Genomic DNA, 16532 nt, shown 5'->3' with positions numbered 1-16532 from the left:
GGATATATTTTGGACTTTTCTTGTTTGGTTTGTTTTTTTTGATAAGAAGCTATAAAGGGGAAAAGAAGATGAAACCAATCCATCATGAACTAATTCCCTGTGCCCACCTTGAGAAATTTTCACATTCTGAATAGTCTTAATTCCTACTACAGAAAGGGAGAGAGACAGTGCAGCTGATATCACAAGGGTTTTTTGTTTGTTTGTTCTCCCCCCCCCTCCCCCCCCATGGGAAAACAAAACCAGAGTTACATCAAGAGAGCAGCAGGGCTGTAAGATCTGAACTTTCTATTACTTGGGGAGAGTTCAACCAGTGCTCTTTGTCTAGGAACATATTATATATATATTAGTATTCTAATACACATGGCAGGTCTCTCTCCCTTCTGTCCTACTTCCCAATAAAAAATAAAAAGGGAACACTCTGAAACACCTTTCAGCCTTCTGTCTCCATATGGAGCAGGGGGAGGAAAGGGGAGGAGTGACCTGACAACATATCTGTAAAGAGCTCGCAGGGAGGAGTGCTGCAAATGCCTGCTAATGTAGCATTTCTCTTATCCTGAAGTTATATTGGACACTACACAGTGTGTGCCAGGGCTTAATGTTAGGTTTATTAGGCTCAGATTTCTTACTTTCCAGTCAAAAAAAGAAGGGGGGGGCAGAAGGGGTGTTTGGTTTTGACAAAGTGCAGGAATGACATTTCATTCCTTAAGGAAAATTCTCAGGAGTTGGAATGAATGTGAAGATTGTATGTCTGAATCATCCTGTTAATTCCCTGAATCCCACGTCATGTGGGGTTCACAAAATGCTTTTGCCTATGAGACTTTTTTTTTTTTTTTTTGGTAAGTGGTCTAGAGCTCCTCCCTCACTAAATCATAGCTGGACCCAGAAAGACCAGCTTTGTTTTTAAACAAAGTGAGCAAATTGCCCTTAAGCTGGTCAATTCCAGTAATCAGCATCAGAGTAATGACAGTCACTCAGTCAGCTTCCCCTTTGCCAGACCAAAAATAACCATTCAGCTAAATTCTTCTCAAGAAATGTTTATTTCAGCAAAAGTAAGTGCCATTAGGTTGCAGACACATTTTTCTTAAAGTTGGAAAATGTACACCTATACACATAACATTATTTAAACATTCCCATCTCTCTACATTCAGAGACACCTGTAAACACGTTATTAGGTCTTATGAAAACGCATCTTCAAGGTAACTAAAAGCATCTCCTACCTTTCCTGTTGGGCACAGTGGAAAGATAATGAATTTTATCAGATGCTACTCATCAAATACAGTCTTCATGCTGTTTACAGCATATGTATGATGTACTACAGAGAAACTACTGATTTCTCTAACAATCATGGAAAATTCTGCCAACTATAGGGATTAATAAATCAATATAAAAGTACCTTTCATGCTTATTTTATCTAGAAACAAAGTTTCATTCACCTAAAAGGTATCAAATCATATAAAAACCACTACTATAAATTTTCCAGATGCTCTTAAGTCAAAATGTTCTTGGTTAACAAGCTTAGAAATGCCAGATAGTACAGTGTACTTACAGAGCAGAGAACCTAAAACACAGGTGCAGTATGAAGTTTGTTCTGTCCAGTCCTTTGAAGGCACCCATCACCAGGATACTAAATATGTTGTTGAGACCAAGGACTATACAGCAATATTTGCCTTGACAGCTGGCAAAGTGATCTGTCTGCATCTCGTAGCAAAATAAAGAGACTACCTGTAAGAAAGTAGAGCAAAAATCGTTTAAAAAAAATCGGCTAAAAATTACATGTTTCACAACTATAGCCCCACATGTCCCTTCCCAGTCCTTCAAGTCTTGGACAACAGGAGAACCACAAACACCTCAATTTCATTCCAACCAGCATAAAATGGCATTTTTCTCAGAGACTGGAAAGAAAATTATGCCAAGGTTGGGGGCAGAGAGATAACATGAAGTTCACAGCTATAAAATAACTGTTTCAAAGCTGATGAAATAATTTATCTGAGAAAGTCTACTGGAAAAGAACCTTAACTAAAAGGAGCAGAGGAAAACAACTTTTCTGCCCCACGGTCACTCAGCATGATATAGTGGAAGAAGGAAATGACAATGAGTCATATCAACATGAAACGGAGCAAAATCTGAAGGAGTACCGGATACAAAATCCAAGAGATGAAGCCGGGGTAAACTACTGATGAATCTTGATGATATCATAACCAATGGGTATACATTTTTAATCCTCTTGACTCAGAAATATAATAACATTTCTTGAATTACACAGTTTCATGTTAGCTGTAAAAATGCAGTAGGAGGCTAAACATTTTTATTTTGTACCACTCAGTCCAAAAGCGGAAAACCGAGCCATGCAATGATAATACAAATTAGTCAATATTGTTGCTGTTGCTGCACATATGTAACTGCATCTGTGTAGGCATGTACGTGTGTGTACACAGGCAGTATAAACCAATTCATTGTATTTACACACCGATTTTGTAAGGTTCATTTCAGATCCAAAAAAAGGGCTTGTGCTCTCAAAGGATGTACATTTTCTCCACTATATTAGTTCATCTAATAAAAGACATTTCCTCTCCAGTCCTTAGAGTGCTACAGCAATACTAGTGATATCTACATATGTACAACACACACACACGCGCGCACACTTTTCCCCCCAATCACCTTTTTTCTTTGTTAGACCTATATCAAACGACTGAGAATAATTATACACCACCAACTCATACAGCCAAATGTACCCACACTTAAAAAAAAAAAAAATTTCTTTGAGTAAGGTGTTCAAAGTAAGCCTTCTGCTTCCTAAGCTGTATTTTTTATTTATATTTATCCTAAAAACAAAAAGGTACTATTTATCTTTTGTACATAAGTAAAGGATAAAACCTTCACACTGCAAGCTTTTACAGCCCCATAATTTACACTCTGGTGTCATAAAACAGCAATAAAATATTTTAGAGACAGCCATAAAACCATGATCCAAGTTCAATCTTTTCAAAAGCTCTGTTTCAGCGCAGCTGTAAGGGTCTGAATAGGATTATTTATATTTGATGAGTGGCAGAGTTCACATGTGGTCCAAATTTTTCCGAAGTTCACTGATGCAGCCTCCAGCTCAGGCTCGCCCATATTTGGGAAGTGCTGGACATTTTGCTGAGAATGCCTTCATCAAAAATGGCTCGCATCATTGAACCCAAAATGCTTCATCTGAAATACAGGGACATTTGGGGCAAATTAAAGAAAGGCAGGGCTCTCACTGAACTTGGTGCACATCTCCGGCCACCTGTGGAGGGCGTGGAGCTCACCGCTTCCACAATCTGCACTTCTCTGGCTTTCAAGCATTACGCTAACTAAAACTGAAATTTCCCGAAGAAATCCAAAATGTGGGAACCTGTAAAGCCTCAGAGCCTTACCCCTGAACAGATCTGGGGAACCAGAGAATGGAAATTAGGGACAAACCGCGAGATGTCCAACTCCAGGTACGTCCTGGCTGGCCTGCAGCGAGGTGCTGTGACCGCGCTGCAGCCCGTTACCTGCAGTCCAACACCAGGCAGTTTTAGGCCATTTCTATACATGGAAAGCATCGCTTTCTCAGTTATGATGCGCTTCTCCATTCCTCCAATGTTGTTTTGGCTGTCTGGTTTTAAATTTCAGTTCAGAATAAATTAAAATACCTCTTCAACCCAGTTCCAACTGAACCCAAATTTGATTATAAACAAATAAATAAGGTGTCTCCCACAGCAGAAAACTTATTTCAGCTTGCTCTCTCTCTAATATAACAGAGTAAGTAAATAAATATGAGGAAGAACGAAACAGTCCACATTCACAGAATGCTTCAGCAATTAATCACTTACAAGAAATTCTGTTTAAAAATTATTTGAGGCCTGAGTCTATACTCATGACAATCAGCTGGAGCTTTGCACTGTCTTCAGTGGAAATAAGAGAAGATCAGAAGCTATCATTACAGAAGATGAATCACAGAATCACAGAATCGCTGAGGTTGGAAGGGACCTCTGGAGATCATCTAGTCCAACCCCCCTGCTCAAGCAGGGTCACCTAGAGCACATTGCACAGGATTGCACCCAGGCGCGTTTGAATATCTCCAGAGAAGGAGACTCCACCACCTCTCTGGGCAACCTGTTCCAGTGCTCTGTCACCCTCACAGTGAAAAAGCATTTCCTCATGTTCAGGTGGAATTGTCTGTGTTTCAGTTTGTGCCCGTTGCCTCGCGTCCTGTCGCTGGGCACCACTGAAAAGAGTCTGGTCCCATCCTCTCGACACCCTCCCTTCAGATACTTGTACACGTTGATAAGATCTCCTCTCAGCCTTCTCTTCTCCAAGCTGAACAGGCCAAGCTCTCTCAGCCTTTCCTCATAAGAGAGATGAAGTAATGAGTTATGACAATTTAATACACCATTACAGAAAATACCATGTTTAGAACTCATAGTAACATGTTTAGGCCCGCTCCACAAGCAACAGAGTGGTTATGTGTGTAGATTACCCACAATCAATGAGAGAATAGCTTTGATTCTGCTTTTAACTTGCTGAACTTGAGCAAAAACATTTTTCTAACATTATAATAGTTTATCAGTAGCATATTACAAAAACTGGATGTTATACATTAGGAAATAAGTGTGTGGAAAATGGCAGACATTAAATAAAATACTGAAGTAAAAACTTGGCTTTTGGTGCTCCTAACATCCATTTCTTTACTTAGTCAAAAGCAGCAGACCACAAAATACCACCTTCTACTCTGAAGAATATTATAATCAGGTGTATAGCAATTCAGTTACTCTTCTTTCTTCCGCTTCTCCATCTCCAAAAAATGAATTAATTTTTATCAAATATTTGATTCCTTTTAACTCAGTTTCCTGAAAAACAGGCTTACATAATCTGTAATTTTTTTTTTTTTAGGTTACCAAAACATAAGCCGTCTGCTAGAATTTCTTTGACCATACAAGCTTCAGTGATGACTGGAAAGTGGACTTTAGAAGACTTTCCAGAATGCTTCATGGTAATATGGCTTGATTTTGTTTTTATAATTCTAGGTTATAGTTAGCTTGGAAAGTTGCGAAGTCAGTATTTCAGGATGTTCAAGACTCCTGGAAACCTGAGAACCGTAACATGTTAGGCCCTGATTTGGGAACTCACTTGCCTGTTTAACCTCAAGCACAAGACCTTACGTCTTTCTTAAACAAAACTCTAAATAAGTATTTAACTTTGAACATGTATTGAAGTGCTTTGCTGAATCAGGATCTTGAAGGATCTGGACCTTTTTAAAGAACAAAATTGGTAATTGACTGCAAAAACACTGTATCCCGCAGCTCGGTTCAACTAAGCCATGCCTGCCGGCAAGCAATCCCCTCGCATACAGCAGTCAGCTGCTCTTCTGCAGCACAGTACACAGGATGGTACATTACTCACAGGGTACAAAACCCCTACAAATACTGCAATACAGGTTGCTGCTTGCTTTGAATGTACTGGTTTATATGAATCCCTGACCATAGTCAAAATAAATTTAAAAAAAAACAAACCACTCTTCATTTTAGAGTCATCTATTAACTAATACTAAAGTGATTTACTTAAGTGATAAGTTTTATGGTAGAAGAATATACAAGGCAATAAAATGCCCTTTACAGCTGGTTAAACACTGAAACAAAGCCGAGGCATTTGATAACTGCAATAGGGCTTGCTCGTGAAGATATTCTAACACTGAGAACATTATTAGAAGATTTAAAAAAAGAAAATTCAGACATCCTGATTGTTTTCCTTAATGTTGTTTCATGCTTTGGAGTTGCATGGAATTGCAACCATCATTTCCCTCACACTTTCTGCAGAAGCTGATACGGCAGATTTGTGGCTTTGGTACTAACTGAACAAAAAAGGGTTTTAAATGTGTAGACCTGTTTGAGGGCAAGTAAGTGAACAATTGATCAAAGCTACATCCTTAGTGGAAAAGCAGTGATACAATTAGAAAATTTCCACAACAGTCGCCTTAGTATCTTCAGCAACATAACTTCGAAAAGCTAAGAGATCACATTCAGCCATGATGCAGGCATGTGCAAATCATTCGACATCAAAGTAGTCGTACCCACTACAGCAGCTCTGAACTGGTCCTAAGTATTCAATTACACATTTTGTGCATATAAATATTACACTGTGCAACACTACAGATATTATACTGAGAAACTCAAGTGTCTGTTTACGAAAAGAATGTTTCACTGCGTCAATAAAGAGTTCAGTGTTGTTTGTCAAGGGAACATTTGATACTTCTAGGCTGTGATTGAGCGAAATTCTTCTCTTGTCATAGGCCACTGGATTATAGTGCCTTAGATAAAACAAAAAAATATCTAGAAATACTACAACTCTTCTGGGTTACTTCGGCTTAAAATCAAGCTTCCCACATCCCCCTCCTGGAAAGGAAAGCAAAATCATAACAATTTAAGCAAACCTCCAAATGATTTTTATAGTAGCAAAATCAATTTAATGTAATTATTCTTACTCCTTCCTCCTCAAACTCTCCATATGACTTTCTCAGGTCAGATACCTTACTACATATATTCTTTGTGCTCTTTTCTTATATTGCACTCTGCTCTTGTACAATATCAAATAATGTGGCCCCCACTTTCAGCTGGGACTTTTATATAGCTTTGTCATACAAATGAAAGAAAATATTGTCAGAGTCTAAGCTGGTTGTTGTTTTCTCTGCTCCAGCTAAGCCATCCAAAGAAAGCAGAAAAATAACTGATCTATAGTCTCTGGTTACAAATTCTTACAAGTGTTAGATAAAATGCAATATATAGTTTAAAAAAATTTGGACATGCACTGTGTGAAACTACTTTTTCAAACTTTTGAAAACTACGGGTCAAATTCTGGACTCAGTATCACTAACAATTTCTAACATGTTTCTGCTGTACAAGGTTAGCTTCAACCCTTTCAGCTGTAGATTAGTCAGACTTTAGCACAAACCATAAAATTTTCGTATGTTTTGTGTTTTCCTTAATTGTGACATCTTGAATGACAAGATTAATGCTGTTTAGAACAACTTATTCTATGAAAAATACTTGAAGGAATTCACAACTAACAGGACATATCAGAAGGCTAACATATTTGACATTATTTTCATTTATCCTTTTTGAGGATGGCATCATTATCTGGTACATGGTCAGAATCTTGCAGATAATCTCCATCATGTTGGAACAACCTTAAGTAACAAGCATTTAGGTGTCACATCCTTTCTTAGTGTCACCTTATTCAAAAACAAATCATGTTGCCTGTTCTCCTTGATGATTTTTATACAGAAATGATTTTACACTACAGAAGACTAGTGAGGCTTTCTGGTTCTTCAACCATTTTGCAGTGTCCTGTAAATGACATTTTGAGAACGCAAAGAGTGTCAGCTGTTCGATCAACACAATATTTGGACTTCTACGTGCACATTCAAATAAATTTTGGGAGACTGAATTTAAACCAAGTCTGAGTACTTGTGGTTTTCTTAGCCCACAACCAACTTCCCAGACTTTTAGTTTACCAAAGTCATTGGAACATTAATAACAATCCTTCTCCCTTCAACCGCAGATACTCCTTTCCTATTTACTTGGCTTCCTGTAAACACATTTTTGCTTCAACACAAAGCAGTTGCATCCTACACACCTAATCAGCATGACCACAGTACTTTAAACCCACCTTTAATAAAAATTATAGTGTCCAAATTATTCCTATATACAACTACCGCAAGTGTTTAACCACAAGAGTTTCTTTGCCTTTTTAAATTGCAGTGAGGAGGCCTTCATTTTTCACACATCCCTTTTTACTTAGTAATAAATTATCTCTATAAATTTAACCTTCAAAGATACCAAAAACTTAGAAACAATGGAAACAGATGAGGCGTGATGAAAGTAGCTCATTCTGGCATGACAGTGTTTACATCATGTTCCTATTTAAATGTGATCTCAAGAGTTATCATGCTCCTCTTCATCCTCCACCCAAGAGATGATCCCAGTTGAAATCTAGGTTAACATATGTCTGATTCCAGCATGTTTAAAAGCATCTGCTTGGTTCTTTTTAGTTCTTGTTTTTTTTTAAGCTACTCAGAAATTTTTCCCAACTTGATCATCAGAAAGGTAAATCGACAGTGGAGACCTCTGGGGGATTTTTTGATTCCAAAGAGCTGGTGTACTTAGAGACCACCCCTCTCCTCCTCTACTCACTTCACCTAGTTTCTTGCAGATTGGGATTTTCCTCACAGGACTCCAGTGGGTTTTGTGCAGACACATGTCCATTTAGATGCAGTGAAGTGTGTGCATGCGCGTGTGTGTGCGTGTAGTGTCACACATACATTATTGCAAAGTTTTTTTGTTTTTGTTTTTATGGTGGACCTTGCAAAACAAGTGTTCCCTTCCTCCCTTACCCAATCTGTTCCTGTGCTGTTCTCACTCTCAAACTCAAAATTACTGCAGGTCTCATGGCTTGAAGACGTAGTTCCCAAAGAGAAATGCTCAAGAGAGAATGTCACGATGAGTTCACCAAGAACACTATCATTATTCTTATTTAGGCTGAATTATTTCTGCCCACCATGGATCTCATCATTATGCAAAGGCATGACCTAAGAATATGGGGAAAGACTGGCAAAAGGCTTTTTTAAGAAGCATGCCAAATTTCACTGACTCATTTTACAAATAAAACATGTATATCAAGGTAATCTTTATACATCACAAGTATTTTATGCTAAAGAGTCTACATACTTGTTTCTGAACTTCAGTGCACACTTACTTCCCTAAATTACATTTTCAGAAAAAGAGGGCTAGCTATAACAACAACAACAACACGGAAATGGAGATTTGTCTCTGTTTTTTCCATAGCTTCATTCACCCCTGTGGTCATTTCTCTTGGCAGTGATATTTTACAAGTTGCAAGGAAAGAGCAGAAAATATAACAGAGTTGACTTTCAGAAAATTATGTTTTTCAAAAACCCAAATGTTTTCAGCCTCATGCTTGGAGAGTGAGCATGCAAATCTTTATCGGTCTGTTTCTTTTTTCTAGGATCTATACAGGGAAGTAAGGTGATAATTCAGGAAAAATCAAACTAACAAAACAAATGAAGAAAAATGAACAACTCCCTCAAGGGATGATGACTTTTCCATTAAGTAGAGAGGGGACTAACCAAAGAGAGGAGGACAGCACCTCATTTTTGATGCACCACCACATGAAGACACAGCTAGCAGTTACACACGTACGTGACAATAAGCCACATGTGGCCTGACTATGCCAGGGCTGAACCAACACACTACTGTAAGCTGGTGACTTCATGGCAGTGATCTCACCCTTCTGATGGGGAGCACATGGCGGGGGAATAATTGCGGTCAGCTTTGGCACACGCATGCGAGTAGGAATCTTGCAGGACTGCCGTCACACTAACATTACCATTACTGTCTCAACTGAGGGCAGGCAAAGGAGATAAAAGCAATACAGCGAGCTGAAAAGAGGCCATGATTCAAGGCATATCTGCATTGCACTCGTATGAGCAGCATCAGAGGATACCGAGATAAATGAGTTACTGGCATCCGATGTCTCACAGGAGTGAGGGGCTCAAAACGAAGCCATTGCAGAGTCCAGTTCTGAGCGTCACCACCAGTGCTCTGCACCCGACTTCAAAATGACCAAACACAAAGCCTGACAAAAATGCCTATATATCTCACAGCTGAGGAACAACACAAGCACGCAGGCATAGCATGTCCTGCTTCTGCTGCCTGCCTCCAAGGCTCGTGTCCTCCACGTGTCCCTGGCAGGAATAAGGAGGATGCACAGAGGTTGGTTGCTGCAGGGCAACACACTGCATAGAGGTGACAACGGTGGTATGTCTTTTCAGCCAACGGAGGCCTTCACCCCGGCACCTTCCAATGGCACTGAACTTTCCCTCTGCAAATTTTTGAACACCAAATTGACCGCGATCAGCCTCCCTCAGGGGCCAAGACTAATTTTGTTATCGCATGTTTATGAAAGGGAGGTCCAGGATTTGAAAGTATTTATGCATAATAAAAGGAATCTTACATCTACAGTACCTTGAGATTAAGTACACATAGTTTCAGACAAATGCCAGCTCCCAAAGAAATGGCTCAATGCTTAAAATATTTTGACACCACGGCACACTGCCCATAGGCCCCACAGGTTGCTTGGAAGGCAGAGAGAGAGAAACAAGTGCATGGCAAAATATTTGCTAGCGTGTCCATCTTATCAACCAGTTTGGTTTTATTCAGCAAACTCAGAAAAGAGAGCCAGAGCAACAGAGAGGGAGAACTATTTTCAAAACTGCCCTGATTTGGTGCATCATTCATGATTTGTATTGCACTCAGATTTTGAGTCCTGCGGCTCTAAATGTCATTCACCTCCCTGATCCAAAGGCAGGGGAGAGGGGCGAAGGGGCTATGGTGGCTGCGCCAGGCCCCCAGCGCACGCCAAGAGGGGCGTCAGCGAACAAGAGCTGTTCTCCGTAACGTGGTCACAAAAAAGGAACAATTGCGCACACCGTGAAGGCAGCCTGCCTACACAGCAGGCCTGAAAATTAATGTTTTAGGATGGCGAAAGGCCACGCTGTTATGAAGCTGTCTAAGGGCCACCCGCAGGTCTAATAAATAAGAGACTTGGGGAGAGAGGGAAGAAGTTGCTCATGCCAAAGGAAAGGAAAAATGTGGTTTTGGGGGGTGGGGGGAATGTCTCTCCTCCCATCCCATTTTCCTTCTGCTCCGCTGTTCTGCTCTAACGAAAAAGCCTCGCACAAGGGAATCCTGCTATATAACATCCCTCGTAGGAAGGGCAGGACAAAAAACAGGACAATCCCATTTACAGTAAATGCTGGGCTTGATTTTGTTTCATTTGTTTTAGGTTTTTTTTCCCCTTTTGGCTTTAGACTCCCTCCCCCCAGGAAAAGCTATGGAAACTATGTCCAGGTTGATTCCTATGTCAAGGAGTTGGAAGCACATGTCGCACACGGCTCCTCGGTGCGCGCCTGCTCACCCAGAGCTGCTCCCACGGCCCCACTGAGACCCTGGGCGAGGCAAGGCGGAGCGATCCAAGCAGCTCCCACTGCTGTAGAGGCGATTATTCATTTCCACGCTTATTCTGAGAGCACAAACATGACATTAATAAGCTATGGCAAAACTGTAACATCTGGGGGCGAGGCGAAATGGTGCATTTCTGCTCATTTCTTTTCCCACTTTACTGGCTGTCTTCCCTCCCCGTGCAGCCTGTTTCCTCCTCCCTTCCTCTGCAGCCCACTATCCCTCTTCTCGTTCCCTCCATCTTAGAAGTGCTTGTAAAATACAAGAGGGCAGCACAGGGCAAATGCCAGCGTGCGACCTCTATCTGTACTTAGCCAGGCATGATGTGTGAATAAGGTTTGTTGCCTGCCGGTTTCCATGGAAATGCAACCACACAGTAAATGGAGGCCTCACATAGGGTGGTTTCTTCCCCCCTCCCCAGAGGTGCACGAAACAATAGAGCTAAGCTCAGGACACATAGCTAAGCTTAAGAGTTACCACTGCCACATAACTGCAGAGCATTTCTCTTAATGTGTTCCCATGGCTATCTCTTTCCTTTAGCAACCCGCCCCTTCTAAGCAAGCACTGACAAAAAGCACCAGTTTCAAAAGCTCCTCCATATGTGTGAGTACAGAATATAGATGTACACGCATGCAGACAGAAGAGACCATACAACCATGCTCAAATGGTATTCCTAGTGACCCCTCTTTACCTTCTTATGTCTAAGGGAATTTCTTAAGGGCTTTCCTCAGAACCACAAAGCCGGGGCTTTAATTCCTGACCTATTTCCAAAGCTCAGTGAAAGCCAGCACGGATGTACGCTCACCACAGAAACATCCTATGATTTTGTAAAGCAATCAAAAAAACACTTTTTTTCCTAACTTGCAAAGCTAAGCACTCTGAAAGCTCTTAGATAAAAAAAAAAGTCATTAGGAAAAAACTCAGTTATAGGGTTGGGGTTTTTTTTGTGTGTGTGTGTGTGTGTATTTTTTTTTTTTTAAGAAAGTGATTTTCATTAGATGAAATTGCTTAATGGTTTGAACAAAAATCTATGTGTTCCCAACTTGCAACACAGGTGTAACCTCCAACAGCCAACTATTTCTCAAGCACATGAAAGGGCAGACAACCCACTTTCCACAGGATGTCCTTCTGTTCAGCCATTTTCCTGAGTCACTGACTCCATGATCTAACAGAAATCCTCAAATGGGCAGGAAGGCACAACTACTCTCAGAAGGATTTGAGACCTCCCTTGGAGACGAGAACAAGTAAGAATTTCGAAATTCTGAGCACGCAATATTTTGTGCAAAAGTTTGATGTTCTGCATGCTGCACCGCAAGTTACCATTCTGCAAGTTTACTTAAAAAGGGCAATTGCAGGCTCCCTCAGGACCATGTGAAGAACTGATACAATATTGTCTTGATTCACAGGAAAGTTTACCAGTCTTGCCAAAAACTGCTGATATTGGGCTGTAGAGAGCCTTTGTCAGAGCAGAATATCTTATTTTACCCTGCAACTAACAAACATAGAGTACTACAAATCTTTGAGAAGTATAATTGTCTTCGATAAATGCCAGACATCAAAGACTAATGTTGCCTGACGAGACATAATTGACACAATGGCAATAATCAAGTATCTCATATGATCACATAATCTTTTTTTAAGCAGTGTGGCAACCTTTTTAGCTATCCACACTTACTTTAAGCATCTCACTTTAAACGCAATGAAATGAACTTTAAAATTGGCAGTTTAGTGTAATGAAGCATTTGCAAGACCTAGAATGTCTTTTTCTCATATCACTCCTAATCAGCACCCACCAATAATTTGCACTTAAATCAGATTATCAACATACCACTACTATAAAAGAGAGAAAAATGCATTGTTTGATTATAAAAGAAAAGAGGATTAAAAATATTGCACAAAAACGAATGGGTAAAGTACAAACATAAAAGATACCATAATCAGTAAGTTTTAACACCTGGGGTGAAAAAACAGACACGAATGTATGGAAAGTTTGCAAAAACCTTTCTCTCATCCTTGCCCATACTGTATAGAAGAACCTGCCAAACCCCAAAGAAACATTCGCGCTTTGGGGGAAAAAAATAATAATAAACCACATGCTTTCCATAAATAGCACTCTCCTCCCTTAAATAAAACCTGCGCACTCAGCCACTGAATATGCTACAGTTGAAGTATTTGCTAACCTTGTGCTGTATTCTCAGGAAAGCAAAAAGCAACACTGAAAGACATCTGCCCCAAAACAAGTTCAATGTGGGTGTACTTGAAAGGTGGCTTTTAGTTTACGAGAATAACGGGGTGCCCTCATTAGGAATGCAGCCCAATCCACTCGAGGTCATCTGGAAGGGCTTGCCTCCAAGATCCTGGTATTTGTCCACAGCTAAGAAACTGTCTGGCTACACTGCATTTATAATGAGGCTGGCTTACACCCACACAAGGGAAAGAAAGATAATAGCATCAAAAGAAACAGTCTTACTGTGTTTTTAAATGAGAAATCATCTGAGCAAACCACTATCTGAGGAAAAAGAGGAGGTTTCTTTGGACAGATTATACTGTTTAATTAATTAAGGCACATACTAGAAGCCACTGGAGGACAAAGACATGATTCCCCTAAAGTGACAGGCTACTCCAGAGATTGCCACCAGAAACTCCATTTTATCACATCCGAAAAACTGGGCGTCATGAAAGGCCACATTTAACCTGCTGCAGCAAAAAGCGAACCTTTCCCCCTGCTCCCCCCATTAAATTCCACATTGCCTCGTGACACGATAAACCCCAGCATGGATCAAAGACCTACGGAAGGCAAGAAGAAATCAATTAGGCAATATTTCAATTACTGCAATGTGGTGGGGAAGAGCCAGCGACCAGCCACCCACCTCCCGCTGCCCCGAAATGGCAGGACGCGTAGCTGTGCCATGGGCTGGGACAGTGTGAACCCGGCGGCGGCCGAGCGCCGGAGCATGGAGGTCCCACCACGACTGCAGCCAAGGGAGGAAGAGCTGTTCCCTGCGGCTGCCTGCGGCCCACTGTGTGGGCAGGTAGATGCAAATCGTCTGCCTCATTTTCAGCCGCTTTACTCCCCCCGCAACGGTATCAGATTTAGTCGTTTGTGAGGGAGGATGCCTTATAAACAGAAGCAAGCTGAGAGCATGACATGTGCGGAATGAGGGAGAGAAGAGTAAGAGCCAAAACATCTCAGAAGAAACAAAGGGATGGAAATCCAGCAGTAAAATAATCAACAGCTCTCCTCTATCTCCTACCTGCAAAAAGTGAGTAAATCTACACTCTTCCATTATTGGATAGGTCACGTCAGAGCCCACAGAGTATGTCCATTTTGCCCAGTGACATTTCTAAATGTTCTTTCAATCAGCTAAAAGGCAGGCAACACAGCAGCCTTGTTTTTAAAACTTGGGCAAGGAGAGATTAAAAATAAGAGGGCAACTATGCTGAGCTTTCCCATTCAGTATATGGGTTCTGGGTTGTACACAGGAGGCTGCAGGTACCATAGAGTAAAAATGCAGAACGAGAGATACTCATATGAGCAGCCAATAACCCCAAAAACCCTCAGAACAGACAAATTAAAACACTGGAAATTGCCATCTTCAGAAAGTATCAGTATCAGAAATTCCAACCATCATCAAATTTGCTTAGGAATCGTGTGGTTTAAAACAATCCTCTCTTAATTATTATTTGCTTTGGAAAAGGACTCAACCATGTCACACCTATGTATCACAATCCCATTTTTTTCTCCGGAAAAAAAGAAAGCTAGAAAGTTAGCACCAAAAAAATAAAAGCTGAGAGTCGTAGGTGATCATATTATAACAGAAACGTAGCTTGAAATAAAACACACAAGCAAACCTCCCTGCAAATACTGCTGGCAAAATTTCATTTGCAAGTTGGCCAGCCTGGTGTAACTTAGGGGAGGGGGAAAATATCCATTAAAATGAGAAGATGGTCTGGTTTAAACATTTTAGAGGGAGGTTGGAAAGATGGACAGAGGCAGCATCCATTTCAATTAAAGATGCGCCAGATCCACACGAGATGTGCTGTGCCACCCAGAGAATGGGCGAGTCCTTCTGAAAGCTGTTTTAGCATGACACTCAATGTCAAATATGCCTTTGGACATGTATAAGGGCAGAAAAAGGGTTTTATTATAGAAGTATCTACACATGTGCACAACTATTACAAGAACTGTATTGACTGAAGAGTGATAGAAAGGAGTGTTCAAAGCGTAGAGGTAACTAACTTGGACTGCAGAAATAAAACAGCACTGAATACACTCAGTGAACTGACATCTTCCCAGACTACCTCAAGTATCCCAAATCCAGCAGCTCTCCTGGGCTCCAACCAAATTTGTCTTCACAGGTTACACAGAACAACAACAGTTTTCACTTTCCTTTAGTAATGTTTCAAGAAATGTCACACGCAATATCACTCCCCTGTACCATCTTCACTAACTCCCAAAAAAAGGGAAAAAGGAAATTTAAAACATCACCTAATAAAGTAGTTATTCAGAGACTAGGAATGTGTTGACTTTGCTAAAGCAGGCTGTGATCTGAGCTCATTCTTTGCATTTCCAGCCAGTGCTCTATCCTGGTCCCTTCCACAGCAGCACCAATCTTGCCAAAAGGAAAAGGCATTTCTGGGCCCTTCATTCAAAGGCTCCAACAACTGCCCCTTGTGAAATGACCTGAGCGTCCCTTCAAAAATCAGTCTCTCAGTGTGCTCTTGATGTATGCTGCTAAGACAGACCCAACAAGAAAGCCAGAAGGGCACACTGCAAGTCAAATTCTTCATACATTTTAATTACAGTTTACACAAAATGAAAGTCAGGTTAATAAGCTCAGTTCATAAAAAATTAATAAGAAATGACATTTTTGTACTGAAGATCAGGGGACATAGCCTTCAGAGAGCGGATCAGAAAAATATATTACATGCAAAAGTCACCTATAGTCCTCAGCTGGGAAAAAGAGAGGAAAAGGGGCAGGGGATAGAGAAAGGAACAAGGGACTTTAATAATAATAATAGTGTTTCTCATTAAACTGGTGCCTCTATAACAGAACTGTAGATTTGAAAGGTTTTATCCCATGTGTTGTTTCGAGACCATTAACTAAATGCATGCAACCCAGCAGAAACAGGAAGCAGAAGAAAACTATTTCAAACAGCAAAACTGGAAAGGCGGACAATAGCTGCCACCTCCAGATAGTGAGAAAATGCACTTTCCCGAGGGATCTGTGGCCACCCATATGTAATGCAGATAAGTGAGAACATGCTCCGCTCTGGTCAAGGAGAGCCCCGCTCCTGCAGCTGCTCCCGCAGAAGCGCTGGGTGGCCCTTCATTTCAGCAGCCCTGAATGCTTTTAAATGGAAAACATGACTGCAGAGATCTGGGTGGTGATCTGAAAGGCAATGGGAGATTGAAAAGGAGGGGGAGGCAGAGCTGCCCTCTGCCAAGCCCTGAGTCACAACCAGGAGCCAGGGAATCCCGTACCAAGC

At 40.9% G+C, this 16532-nt stretch overlaps 1 long non-coding RNA gene across 6 annotated transcripts in view; it reads right to left on the bottom strand.

The window, feature by feature from the left end:
* The window catches only part of LOC106483320 (uncharacterized), a 294920-nt gene that overhangs the window by 77272 nt on the left and 201116 nt on the right, over window positions 1-16532 (bottom strand). For all 6 annotated transcript variants that reach the window (XR_010883356.1, XR_001292338.2, XR_010883360.1 and 3 more), the window contains one exon: window positions 1547-1722. This is a non-coding gene — a long non-coding RNA (uncharacterized lncRNA). The remainder of the gene's footprint in view (window positions 1-1546; window positions 1723-16532) is intronic.

This window comes from Apteryx mantelli, chromosome 2, assembly GCF_036417845.1.
Source record: "Apteryx mantelli isolate bAptMan1 chromosome 2, bAptMan1.hap1, whole genome shotgun sequence".
Lineage (NCBI taxonomy): Eukaryota > Metazoa > Chordata > Aves > Apterygiformes > Apterygidae > Apteryx > Apteryx mantelli.
The sequence above is the reverse complement of the archived record's forward strand: the minus strand, read 5'-3'. Positions and strand labels throughout refer to the sequence as shown.